The following is a 12,596-nucleotide window of genomic DNA, read 5'->3' as shown; positions in this document are numbered from 1 at the left end:
CTGTGTGTAGCTGGGTTCTCCTGTCAATAAGTCATTGTTCTAGTCTATAGCAAACACTTTAGCCAGTGATCAAATTCCATGTAACACTTCTTGTGTAATACAATGAGCCTTCTCAAACACTTACTTCCTGCCACAGTTAATTTTAAAGGTGCTCCACCTTCTGACCAGTGGGGGGGCAAACCAGCCTGCCTGCCTGCCTCCCTCCCTCCTTGTTGCAGAAGCAGTGTAGCCTAGAGCAGTGGTCCCCAACCTTTTTCATCTGGCAGGCGCCGGACGATGAGCCACTTGACATTGCTGTTTTTTGGCAGATGTTTGTCCATGGGCCAGTACGCGGGCACAGATAGGTGCCCACTGGCACCGCATTGGGGACCACTGGCCTAGAGCATGCCTGGAATCAATCTACACTAGCTTCCCCTGTAATGGATACAAGAATGAAAGTATAGCAGCTTCCAACAGGCTGTGTTTAGATGCATTTTTCTGCTATCTAAGCCCCTTTCCATAAACCTTGAAACTGTCTGAATTTGCCTAAATTGTTATGTTATTGAGCATCTACACTTGTCCCTAGAAAATGATACATATATGTGAAAATTCATAGCTGTAAGTCTTTTCCCTAGTGAAACAAATGTAAGTGCATAAAACTGTCCTTATATATCTAGCTGCTTTTGTTCTGTGGACTAGATACTTTGAGACTATTACACATCCCACTTCAGATAAATTAGACAGCATGGCAATTAGAGAGAAATATTAACTTAGGGTGATGCACTCTGTCAAAGTTGATGTTTTGTCACAGCTGGAAGGTATAAACAACCAGGGATCCATATTCCATTTGCAGACTGAACTGCACTGTACCTGTATGCTGCTTGTAAGACCAAGCTTTCATATTTCATCTCTTGATGGAACATCATTCTTAAGCCAATCTTTTAGGTAAGAGCTTGTGCATCTATGAACTAGTATCAAGGATAATTAAATCTTAATACAGTGATAGGCAGGAGATAAATGAGTACAAACACTGGATGTAATCCATAGATTACCATAAAGGATTAAGCAACCTTACTGGTGCATGACCACAGTTACAGAACTATGATGAAGTCATACTACAGAATCTGCAAATGAGTTCTTTATTTCTCTTCTAGAAGAAACAAATCTGACTTTTGTACTGTTTCCTGACTCTTAAGGTAAACGTTATCCAGGTTAATGCTCTAGACAATGCAACAGAGAAGGGCAGGTGCCTAGTGTATATACTAAAGTTAGCTTAAGATGTAGCAGAAGTGTTGATCAATTGCATGCTTTGGCCCGTCACTAGAGAAAACACTTGTAGGCTTTTATGTGTCTTAAATATCAGTCAGGTATCATCTGACAGTCTAGTTTAAAATTCATGATGCATAACTCATGTAAGTTTTGCTTCTCATATTGAGGAGGGAGGGAAGAGGAAGGAGCAGCAGCCTACCAACCTTCCCATTACCTTTGAAAGAAATAAAGGACAGTTAGAGTGGTGAGGCATATTAGAATTCTTCAAGGATGTCAACAAGCATCCATAGAGTGTACTGGGGCTTCCAGAAAGCTTTTGAAGATGTCCCTCACTAAAAGCTCTTAAGCAAAGTCAGCAGTCATGGGATGAGAGGGAAGAGTCTCTCCTAGATCAATAACTGGTTAAAAGATCAGCGACAACAGCTATGAATAAATTAGTCAGTTTTATCAATGGAAGGAATTAAATGGGCTAAGGATCTGTAGTGGGAGCTGTGTTATTCTGGAAAAGGGGATGTAGGATAGAGAGGTGGCAAAATTTGCAAATAATACAAAATTCCTTAAGTCCAAAGCTCACTGCAAAGAATCTCACTAAAGTGCATGACTGGTCAAGAAAATGGCAGATGAAATTCAATCTGGCTAAATTCAAAGTAATGCATATTATAAAACAATCTCAACTACACATAGAAAATGATGGGGCCTGAGTGGTAACAGCTAATTTAAGAAAGAAGTCTTAGAGGCATTGTGGATAGTTCTATGAAAACATCTGCTCAATGTGCAGCAGTAGTCAAAAAAAGCTAATAATGTTAGGAACCAATAGGAAAGGGATAGATAGGATAGTAAGCATGCCACTATATAAATCCATGGTATTTCTCCCCCCCCCCCCCCCCAAATACTGCATGCATTTCTGGTCACCCCATCTCAAAAAAAATTAAGAATGGAAAAGGAACAGAGAAGGACAACAAAAATAATTAGAAGTATGGCACAGCTGTCATGTGAGGAGAGATTAAAAAGACAGATGATTCAGCTTGGAAAAAGAAATGACTAATGGGGGGGCAGAGGGCTATAAAATTACATGAGAACCAAGGGTCACCCAATGAAATGGATGATAGGATGGATCAATCAAAATTACCTGATTCTATTCAGTCCCTTTACAGCATCTGACATTGGCCACTGTCAGGAGACCGAATACTGAGCTAGACAGTCTATTGTGTGACCCAGTGTGGCCATTATGTTAAGTAGTAACTTTGATAACAGTGCTGACTGCTATGTTTTTTGTGAAGTGTTAGACTGCTGCTTATGCTGATGTTAACTAGGCACAGAACATCTGTTACTCTTCTGAGAAAGAGCCCTACTATGTGTGTCCTACACTGGACTATAGAAATCCCGGCATGCATTTCCAAATGTAACTACAGAATGTTACAGCATGGAGGTCTAGTAATATGATGCCAGTGCAGAATAGCAGTGATTGCATGTAAAAAAAAATGCAATTAAAGGGATAGTATAGCTGAGGTCTGCTTTACTAACCCATCAAAGTCTCCCCTCAACTAAGTGGTGGCTAAAACTATTGTTAGAATCATAGAAGATTAGGGTTGGAAGAGACCTCAGGAGGTCATCTAGTCTAACCCCCTGCTCAGTGCAGGACATGCCGACTAAATCATCCCAGCCAAGGCTTTGTCAAGCTGGTCCTTATAAACCTCTAAGGAGGGAGATACAACCACCTCCCTAGGTAACCCGTTCCAGTGCTTCACCACTCTCCTAGTGGAATAGTTTTTCCTAATATCCAACCCAGACCTCCTCCACTGCAACTTGAGACCATTGCTCCTTGTTCTGTCATCTGCCACAACTGAGAACAGCCAAGCTCCATCCTCTTTGGAACCCCCCTGCAGGTTATCAAATCCCACCTCACTCTTCTCTTCTGCAGACTAAATAAGCTGTTGTGGACAAATAACACAGGCTCACACTCAGCCACTGGGAAGTTTCAAGCTATGTCCAATTATGACCATCTCTATAGAATACATACTCACATTACAAGCCTCTCCATTGTACTGCCTCATGATAGTAGAAGGTATGAGCATAAGCCATCAAATTTTCAGGAAAGGGCACCATATCTTTCAAAATCTGCCACGGGAACTGGAGCAGGTTATGGCCTCTCCCCTCAGCCTTTCAGTTGCCTTAGTCAAAGTCCAGTCCTTCCATCATTTGCATTAGGTGTACTGTGAGTCAGAGTAGCTTCAGATGAACTTACACGTACTAACAGAAGGCAGAGAGGGAATTGTTACATAAAAACCTATCCTAGCTCAGCTGTGTCACAGGAACAGAATTTGCTGTAATAGAGGATTTCTCCTCTGTAACAATTACTTTAGGAAAGGTTACTTTATTGGACTCATCAGTACACCTTTTGTTCTCACATTAATACAGAAGTTAGTAATTTTACTCTGCAATTGTTTAACCACATACAAGCAGCAACTTCCAAACCTGTCGTCTTTTTTTAGGAAAGCATCTTTCAAGTGGTTGCTCTTAGCGCTGTTTAACAATGAAATTAACACACACTTGAGGCATCATCCTCAGTGCTTACAAGAGCACCATTCAAGAGGTTGCATAGTAAAGATGATTGTTCTACATATCTGTACAGGTCAATGATCAATGTGCACTGACAATCGCTAGTATAAGATCAGATTTTAAGGGGGTTTATTTACTATTTTTGATCAATAGTTTCATACAATTTGAAGGTAACATTGCTGTATCTGAATAATGCAGCTTGTAGGAGTGTTAAGCAAAAAGTTTGGCTAGTTTTCACATAATTGGTCTTGCCAATTTAAAATAAGTAAAACAATCCCAACAGCCTCTACCAGGACAACGTGGCACTCTTATTTACACACAATGAATTTGTGAAAGGACATTGACAACTGCAATTATTGAAATGGAAGGCTACTCAACCTGTTCACGCCACTGTGTGAGGAGCTTTCTGTGAAGGTGCAGTGATATTTTAATGAAATACCTTACATTAACACATTTATAATGATGAATTAAGGTGACTTATAAGATGGTATATAGTTGCTTAGAACAAACTTCAGGTGGACTTAGTTTAGACTGTAAACATCGTAATGTAGTCCATTTGAAAAAGTGTACCACATAAGCTTCATCACTGGCTTAATGTACCATATGGCTGATTTGTTCCAGACACAAGGAACAAAAACAACTTTCCCTTCATATGCATAATTCCCTTCATACCAGCTTGTTTTGATGGATGACTGAATAAGGTTACCCTTGTTAAAAAAAATACAAGCTAAAAATATTACAATGTATTCCTTAAAAGCATACAATTGGAAATACAGAGGGACAATACTGTGCCAGCAACCAGTTGTTGTTGTACTCTGTCACTGTAGGATCCAAAATAGGGCATCCTGATGCTTTTTAGTTGATTAACCCTTCATCTCCCACTTCATCCAGGAGCAGTGCTGTGCCTACAGGCTGTCTGACCTGTTCTGCAGATGATTGCTTTGTTGCTCTGTTCAGTGTCCCACCCTGGCAATTCAGAAAAGCAGACAGTGAAACAAACGAGCTTTCCTAGAGAATGTGTGTAGCTTACAGACAACCTTTCAGCAGATATTTAGGTCTTCAATATTTTGTGCAACTCATCTTGGGGAAGGAATGTGTGATGAGGCCACCAACATACGTAATACTGGAGGTTCCCACCATTGCCACTCCTATCTTTAAAAGTATGGTAACAAAACACGGAAAGCAGTAGGTATCTGCAGGATATTCTGCAGTGACCAACTCAACAGTACCTATCCCGAGTGAGAAAACCTTCCTTATACAAACTCTGCACTACCTAAAGTCCCTTTCAAACCAACATTTTGGGAACTAAGTTTACACCTAAGAACTGCCCCAATGCACTTTTTGTAGGAAATACCTAGTGTCCAAGGTATCTTGCCCTGGGTATAGGAGGGTAATGAAAGTTTAAGCATGTTACCACCTGCTGCTTGTCCACCACGTTGAGGCTAACAGAGGCAGTAATGCATGCAATGGTATTTGCCAGCATGAAGATCATCATCTGTTGCCAGTGCCATAGTGGGATCTTTAGTTCGCTGTTGGGTCCAGAAGATGAACAAACAATGATCATGGGAGAATGTGTTTCCTCTTGCTATATAACATCCAAATAAAATGAAGCAGCACATGTGTTGGCTTTTGTGTCCTGAAACCAGGCATGGTTTAGACCACAAACAAAACTGGTTTTATGCTTTCAGTTTAGTCCCCACAGCAACTTGTGGGCTTTTGCTTAAGAGACAAAAGGCACTAGTTCTCACCTGGACTTGGTTCCCAGAATGTGTCCAACGATCAGATTGGAGAGACCAATTCCAATCATCTGCACAGAGGTTGCAAGCCCCATAGCTGTACCTAATGTTGCCTAGGGAACCACAAGGGGTATGGATGGCCACAGACTCGCCTGTTGTAAGGAGTAATGAAATGGGCTGATGTTAAAGTAGGAAAAGTTTGCTGCCAAGACACTTTCCAGAAAAGTCTAACAATTCAAGCCCCAGCTTCAGGCTACTAGCTGATCGACTGAGGGAGAAAGGAAGTTGTCCCCATTACACATTTGGATGCCTCATGGAGGGGTTTACATCTTCCTCTGACTCATCCACCAATGACCACTATCAGACCAGAAGATTACTGTAAATGGATGATGAGAGTGCCTACATCTTTCCTCTCCAGTTACTGCAGTCAACTTAAAGCACACACAATTCAGAGTCAAACATCTCAATAAGGAGCTGGGATAACTGACTTAGGTGGACACTCTACATCTTGCTCAAAAGGTGTCATGAAATGTTTCCCACACACCATGCCAATGGGTTCCTTAAGCTGTTTTGGGTTATACGGAAGTGTTTGCTGACTACATCCTTTGGGCTTTGTAATCCAAAGACCTCAGAATGCACACATGCCCAATGTTTAGCCTTCGGCTAGTGTAAAATGCCAGTGTCTGGAAAGGAGTGAGGAGGGAACCAAAGTTATGACGTGACCAGCTAATGCTGTGGCTTCTACATACTTACAGCAGCAAAGGAGTAAGTGATCCCCAGCCAGATGGTAGAGACAAGCGGAGGAACAAATGAAAATGCCAGGAGAGCAAAGACTGGCTGAGTCAGCACAGCACAACCAACTGCAAACACACCTCTCAGTCCTACATAGTCCTGATGAAGGACAAACAGAAGGTGATTTACCAAGAGTCCCCCACTGTTTCCACCAGGGTTCCAGTGTGCTCCTCAATGAGTACAGCTGAGCTATGCATGCTGGTAAATGATAACTTAGCTCTGCCTGTGCTCCTCAATCCTGACCTGCAGCACTTCCCTCACTGTTTTATCTTGGGCCTCTCATGAGTATTCAGCTACTGGTGTCATACTTCTACAACAGGAACTAGGGGATCAGAGATCAAACTCATTTTACTTCTGACCTAATACAGAATGGTCCTCGGGGTTTCTAAACTAGTCTGTTAACCCCCTGAATCACTAATGACCTAACTCCAGAGCTCTAAACACTCAATCTCTGTCAGAGATGCACAAAATATTATTTGTACTAAGCCTTGATCTATCAGCAGACAATCCACCATGTAGCTGATGTTCTGGGTACTCACGATTAATATGCCAACTGCTGCAGAGAGAACAAGAGAGCTGTCGTATACTGCCCCAGCAATGTAAGCGGCTGCCTGCTGACTGTAGCCAGAGTACTTATCCTGGATAAACTTGCTAAAAATAAAATTGAGAGGGACAAAAAAAAATTTCATTAGGATTCTTGGTCTGGTTATCTGAGCACAAAGCAAGTCTGAGCACACATCTGGACAGGGAGTTTTTAATTAGAGAACTTGTCAAAGCAAAAACTCAAATCAATCTGCATACTCCTCATTTTTTAAAAAGGTGTGCTGTGCAAAAAGGTCTGTTGGAGGATGAAGGGAGGTTTGTGCCCTTCCTTGCTATGGCCTGGTCTACACTATGAGTTTATTTCGAATTTAGCAGCGTTAAACTGAATTAACGCTGCACCCGTCCACACAGCAAAGCCCTTTATTGTGATATAAAGGGCTCTTAATATCGATATCTGTACTCCTCCCCGACAAGGGGGGTAGCGCTGAAATCAGTATTGCCATTTCAGATTAGGGTTAGTGTGGCCGCAATTCAACGGTATTGGCCTCTGGGAGCTATCCCACAGTGCACCATTGTGACCGCTCTGGACAGCAATCTGAACTCAGATGCACTGGCCAGGTAGACAGGAAAAGCCCCGCGAACTTTTGATTTTCATTTCCTGTTTGCCCAGCGTGGAGCACTGATCAGCACAGGTGACCATGCAGTCCCAGAATCAAAAAAGAGCTCCAGCATGGACCGTATGGGAGACACTGAATCTTATCTCTGTATGGGGAGATGAATCCGTTCTATCAGAACTCTGTTCCAAAAGACGAAATGCCAAAACATTTGAAAAAATCTCCAAGGTCATGATGATCAGAGGCCACAACAGAGACTCAACACAGTGCTGCATGAAACTTAAGGAGCTGAGACAAGCGTGCCAGAAAGCCAAAGAATGAAATGGACGCTCAGAGAGGGAGGGACGACTGATGACTGCAGCTATCCCACAGTTCCCACACTCTCTGAAAACCATTTGAATTCTTGGCTGAGCTCCCAAAGCCTGAAGGATCAAAAACATTGTCGCGGGTGGTTCAGAGTATATGTCATCAGCCCCCTCCCACCCCGTGAAAGCAAAGGGAAAATAATCGTTTCTCGCCTTTTTTTTCAATGTCACCGTAGGTCTACTGGATGCTGCTGGCAGACGCGGTGCTGCAGTGCTACACAGCAGCGGCCCCTTCCCTTCCCGATGGCAGACGGTACAGTAGGACTGATAGCCATCATCGTCGTCCCGTGAGTGCTCCTAGCTGGCCTGGTGAAGTCGGCCAGGGGTACCTGGGCAAAAATGGGAATGACTCCCGGTCATTCTCTTCTTTAAGTTTTGTCTCCTGGAGATTCACTCCTGCCTGAAACATCATGGCAGCTGGAAGCTGCTCTCCCTTCCCCTCCCCCCTTTGATCTATGCTTGCAGAGGCAAAAAAGTCAGTGTTGTTTCTTATTCATGCATTCTTTATTAGTTCATCACACAAATGGGGGGATAACTGCCATGATAGCCCAGGAGGGGTGGGAGCGGAGGGAAGCAATGGGTGGGGTTGTTGCAGGGGCACCCCCTAGAATGGCATGCAGCTCATCATTTCTGCGGGATGTCTGAGGCTCTGACCCAGAGTGGCTGTTTGCCTCTCTGGTTTTTTAGTAGGCTTGCCTGATATTCTAGGTTGGACTGACTCTCCATTAGACAAAACTTAAAGAAGAGAATGACCTGGAGAGTCATTCCCATTTTTATCCATGCGCCCCCGGCCGACCTCACTAAGGCTGGCCAGGAGCACCCATGACAGCAGCAGACAGTACAGTAAAGCTGGTAACTGTCATAGTCAACTTGCAAAAGGCAAGGGGATGCTGCTGTGTAGCGCTGCAGTACCACGTCTGTTAGCAACATCCAGTAGACATACGGTGACAGTGAAAAAAGGCTGAAGGGGCTCCATGGTTGCCATGCTATGGCATCTGCCCAGGCAATCCAGGGAAAAGGGCGCGAAATGATTGTCTGCCGTCACTTTCATGGAGGGAGGACTGACTGACGACATTTACCCAGAATCACTCACGACATTGTTTTTGCCCCATCATGCATTGGTATCTCAACTCAGAATTCCAATGGGCGGGGGAAACTGCGGGAACTATGAGATAGCTACCCATAGTGCAATGCTCCGGAAATTGACGCTAGCCTCGGTACATGGATGCACACTGCTGAATTAATGTGCTTAGTGTGGCTGCGTGCACTTGACTTTATACAATCTGTTTCCAAAAATTGGTTTCTGTAAAATCGGAATAATCCCGTAGTATAGACATACCCTTTTATAATGGATAAAGGAGGCCTGAAAGTTTGGGGGCATGGTGAGAGGGGCATGCATCTTGGAAATTCCAGGAACAGCAAGTCCTGTTTTCCCTGGTGGTCTCCTTGTGGGAGTAGAAGATTTCTCAGCCCTGAAACTGAAAGGCTGAGAGGGATGTTAAATTTTTAATACATTAACTCAAAACAGTGGAGGGAAGGATCAGCATTTAACAACTTCAACCCTCTGATTAAGGGCTCAGAAATTTCCCACTCCAGTTCTCTACTGGTCAAAGAAGATATCCAATAAAAGCAGAGAAGACAGGCCCAAACATTGCTACAGCGGAAAACAAGCTTCTTTGTACATTATGGAGGACAAACCTGGCATAAACCTAGTGTTTTTAAAATCCTTTGTCGGGCCCCTAGATTTCTAGTGGCCAGCCACTGCTTAGCAGCTTTGAGAAACTAATTTATCTGGAAACCCTCTGCTCACCTAGATTTTGACTGGTTACTTTTAAGTGACTAGAATTATTAAATAATTAAAAATGCTGTCCTTGCAGATTTACTGCCATAGATCCAAGACCAAGGACAGGGTAGGCCCACTGCTCAGTGAGGAGGGAGGAACAGTAACAGGAAACTTGGAAATGGCAGAGATGCTTAATGACTTCTTTGTTTCAGTCTTCACTGAGAAGTCTGAAGGAATGTCTAACATAGTGAATGCTAATGGGAATGGGGTAGGTTTATAAGATAAAATAAAAAAAGAGCAAGTTAAGAATCACTTAGAAAAGTTAGATGCCTGCAAGTCACCAGGGCCTGATGAAATGCATCCTAGAATACTCAAGGAGTTAATAGAGGAGGTATCTGAGCCTCTAGCTATTATCTCTGGAAAGTCATAGGAGACGGGAGAGATTCCAGAAGACTGGAAAAGGGCAAATATAGTGCCCATCTATAAAAAGGGAAATAAAAACAACCCAGGAAACTACAGACCAGTTAGTTTAACTTCTGTGCCAGGGAAGATAATGGAGCAAGTAATTAAAGAAATAATCTGCAAACACTTGGAAGGTGGTAAGGTGATAGGGAATAGCCAGCATGGATTTGTAAAGAACAAATCGTGTCAAACCAATCTGATAGCTTTCTTTGATAAGATAACGAGTCTTGTGGATAAGGGAGAAGTGGTGGATCTGGTATACCTAGACTTTAGTAAGGCATTTGATACGGTCTTGCAAAATATCCTTATCGATAAACTAGGCAAATACAATTTAGATGGGGCTACTATAAGGTGGGTGCATAACTGGCTGAATAACCGTACTCAGAGAGTAGTTATTAATGGCTCCCAATCCTGCTGGAAAGGTATAACAAGTGGGGTTCCACAGGGGTCTGTTTTGGGACCAGCTCTGTTCAATATCTTCATCAACGACTTAGATGTTGGCGTAGAAAGTACGCTTACTAAGTTTGCAGATGATACTAAACTGGGAGGGATTGCAACAGCTTTGGAGGACAGGGCCAAAATTCAAAATGATCTGGACAAATTGGAGAAATGGTCTGAGGTAAACCGGATGAAGTTCAATAAAAACAAATGGAAAGTGCTCCACTTAGGAAGGAACAATCAGTTTCACACATACAGAATGGGAAGAGACTGTCTAGGAAGGAGTATGGCAGAAAGAGATCTAGGGGTCATAGTGGACCACAAGCTAAATATGAGTCAACAGTGTGATACTGTTGCAAAAGAAAAGCAAACGTGATTCTGGGATGCATTAACAATTGTGTTGTAAACAAGACACGAGAAGTCATTCTTCTGCTCTACTCTGTGCTAGTTAGGCCTCAGCTGGAGTATTGTGTCCAGTTCTGGGCACTACATTTCAAGAAAGATGTGGAGAAATTGGAGAGGGTCCAGAGAAGAGCAACAAGAATGATTAAAGGTCTTGAGAACATGACCTATGAAGGAAGGCTGAAAGAATTGGGTTTATTTCGTTTGGAAAAGAGAAGACTGAGAGGGGACATGATAGCAGTTTTCTGGTATCTAAAAGGGTGTCATCAGGAGGAGGGAGAAAACTTGTTCACCTTAGCCTCTAATGATAGAACAAGAAGCAATGGGCTTAAACTGCAGCAAGGGAGATTTAGGTTGGACATTAGGAAAAAGTTCCTAACTGTCAGGGTAGTTAGGAATAAATTGCCTAGGGAGGTTGTGGAATCTCCATCTCTGGAGATATTTAAGAGTAGGTTAGATAAGTGTCTATTAGGGATGGTCTAGACAGTATTTGGTCCTGCCATGAGGACAGAGGACTGGACTTGATGACCTCTCGAGGTCCCTTCCAGTCCTAGAGTCTATGAGTCTATGAGTCTATAATCAATGACATGGAAGGCACTGAGCCATGATTCTTGTTTTGGAAACAAGCCTGGAATTAATCTGCCAAAAGAGGTATTTGAAACATGACTCTTTGTTCCGGAGGCAGTGTGGAGTATTGCTCCATGACAGAATGTGGGGCTACAGCAGTGCAGGTATCAGGCCATATGGGGACCATTTCTGGGTAAGGTAAGCAGATGACAGCTGGCCAGAGAGCCCATTTCAAGGAGTCATGGGAGAGCCCCAAAGAGCCAAGTACTGTGCATTTTGCTTTCACTGGGTTCTAATATTAGGATCTTTTTTGTTAATTTCTGCAGCGGCACAGGAGCCAGCAAACAGAGCTGTAAATAGGGGAGTTTCAGTGGGAGTTTACAGGGGGGAGTTTGTGGGGGAGACTAGGCAGAGGAATTGACAGGCTAGTGAAGGGAGGGGGTGGTGTTCTGCCGGTGTTCTGGTGCCTGTTGGGGGTTTGTTTTGCTGTAGGTGGTGGTAGTTTGCTTTGGTTTGTGTTTCCTGGACTAACAGGTTTTAGGTGGGAAGGCTATGACCGATACAGAGGCAGCAGTGAAAGATACAATGAGGATGGCTGGATGTGGAAGCTGCAGCATGTACATGATCCTGGAGGGGGTACCTGAAAAGAGTTTTGTCTGCATAAAGTGCCGCCTGATAGAGCTGATGGAAGAAAAGATCCGAGAACCAGAGATGCAGGTGGAAACTGTGGTCGAGTTTTGAAGAGGGTTCGAGTGGATGATGGAGCAAAGACATGAGGAGGCTGAAGGGAAAAGCTCAGACTTGCAGATGGAAGCAGGACCAAAGAATTCTGAGGGGAGACTGCTGGGGGAGGAAAGTGGACAGTGGAAGCATGTGACTAAGAGAACCAGGCAGAGGAAAAGACGGGCCAATGAAGGAACAATAGAGCTCAGGAACAGGTTTGCAGAGTTGGAAAATGAAGAAGGGGCACAGCAGGTGGTCGCTGAAGGTGAGAGGGCAAGAAAGAAGAGAAGAACAGCTAGCCCTACAGGAAGAGGTGAAAAGTCAATAGAGACAACACAAAATATGAGCCCCTGGAGGATACCGG

At 43.4% G+C, this 12,596-nt stretch overlaps 1 pseudogene; it reads right to left on the bottom strand.

The window, feature by feature from the left end:
• Positions 1 to 3,122: 3,122 nt before the first annotated feature.
• The window catches only part of LOC115642145, a 33,036-nt pseudogene continuing 23,562 nt past the window's right edge, over positions 3,123 to 12,596 (bottom strand).

The sequence above is a fragment of the Gopherus evgoodei genome, unplaced genomic scaffold (assembly GCF_007399415.2).
Source record: "Gopherus evgoodei ecotype Sinaloan lineage unplaced genomic scaffold, rGopEvg1_v1.p scaffold_38_arrow_ctg1, whole genome shotgun sequence".
In the NCBI taxonomy this organism is placed as follows: domain Eukaryota; kingdom Metazoa; phylum Chordata; order Testudines; family Testudinidae; genus Gopherus; species Gopherus evgoodei.
Note: the sequence above shows the minus strand (reverse complement) of the source record. Positions and strands in the feature narration are given on the sequence as shown.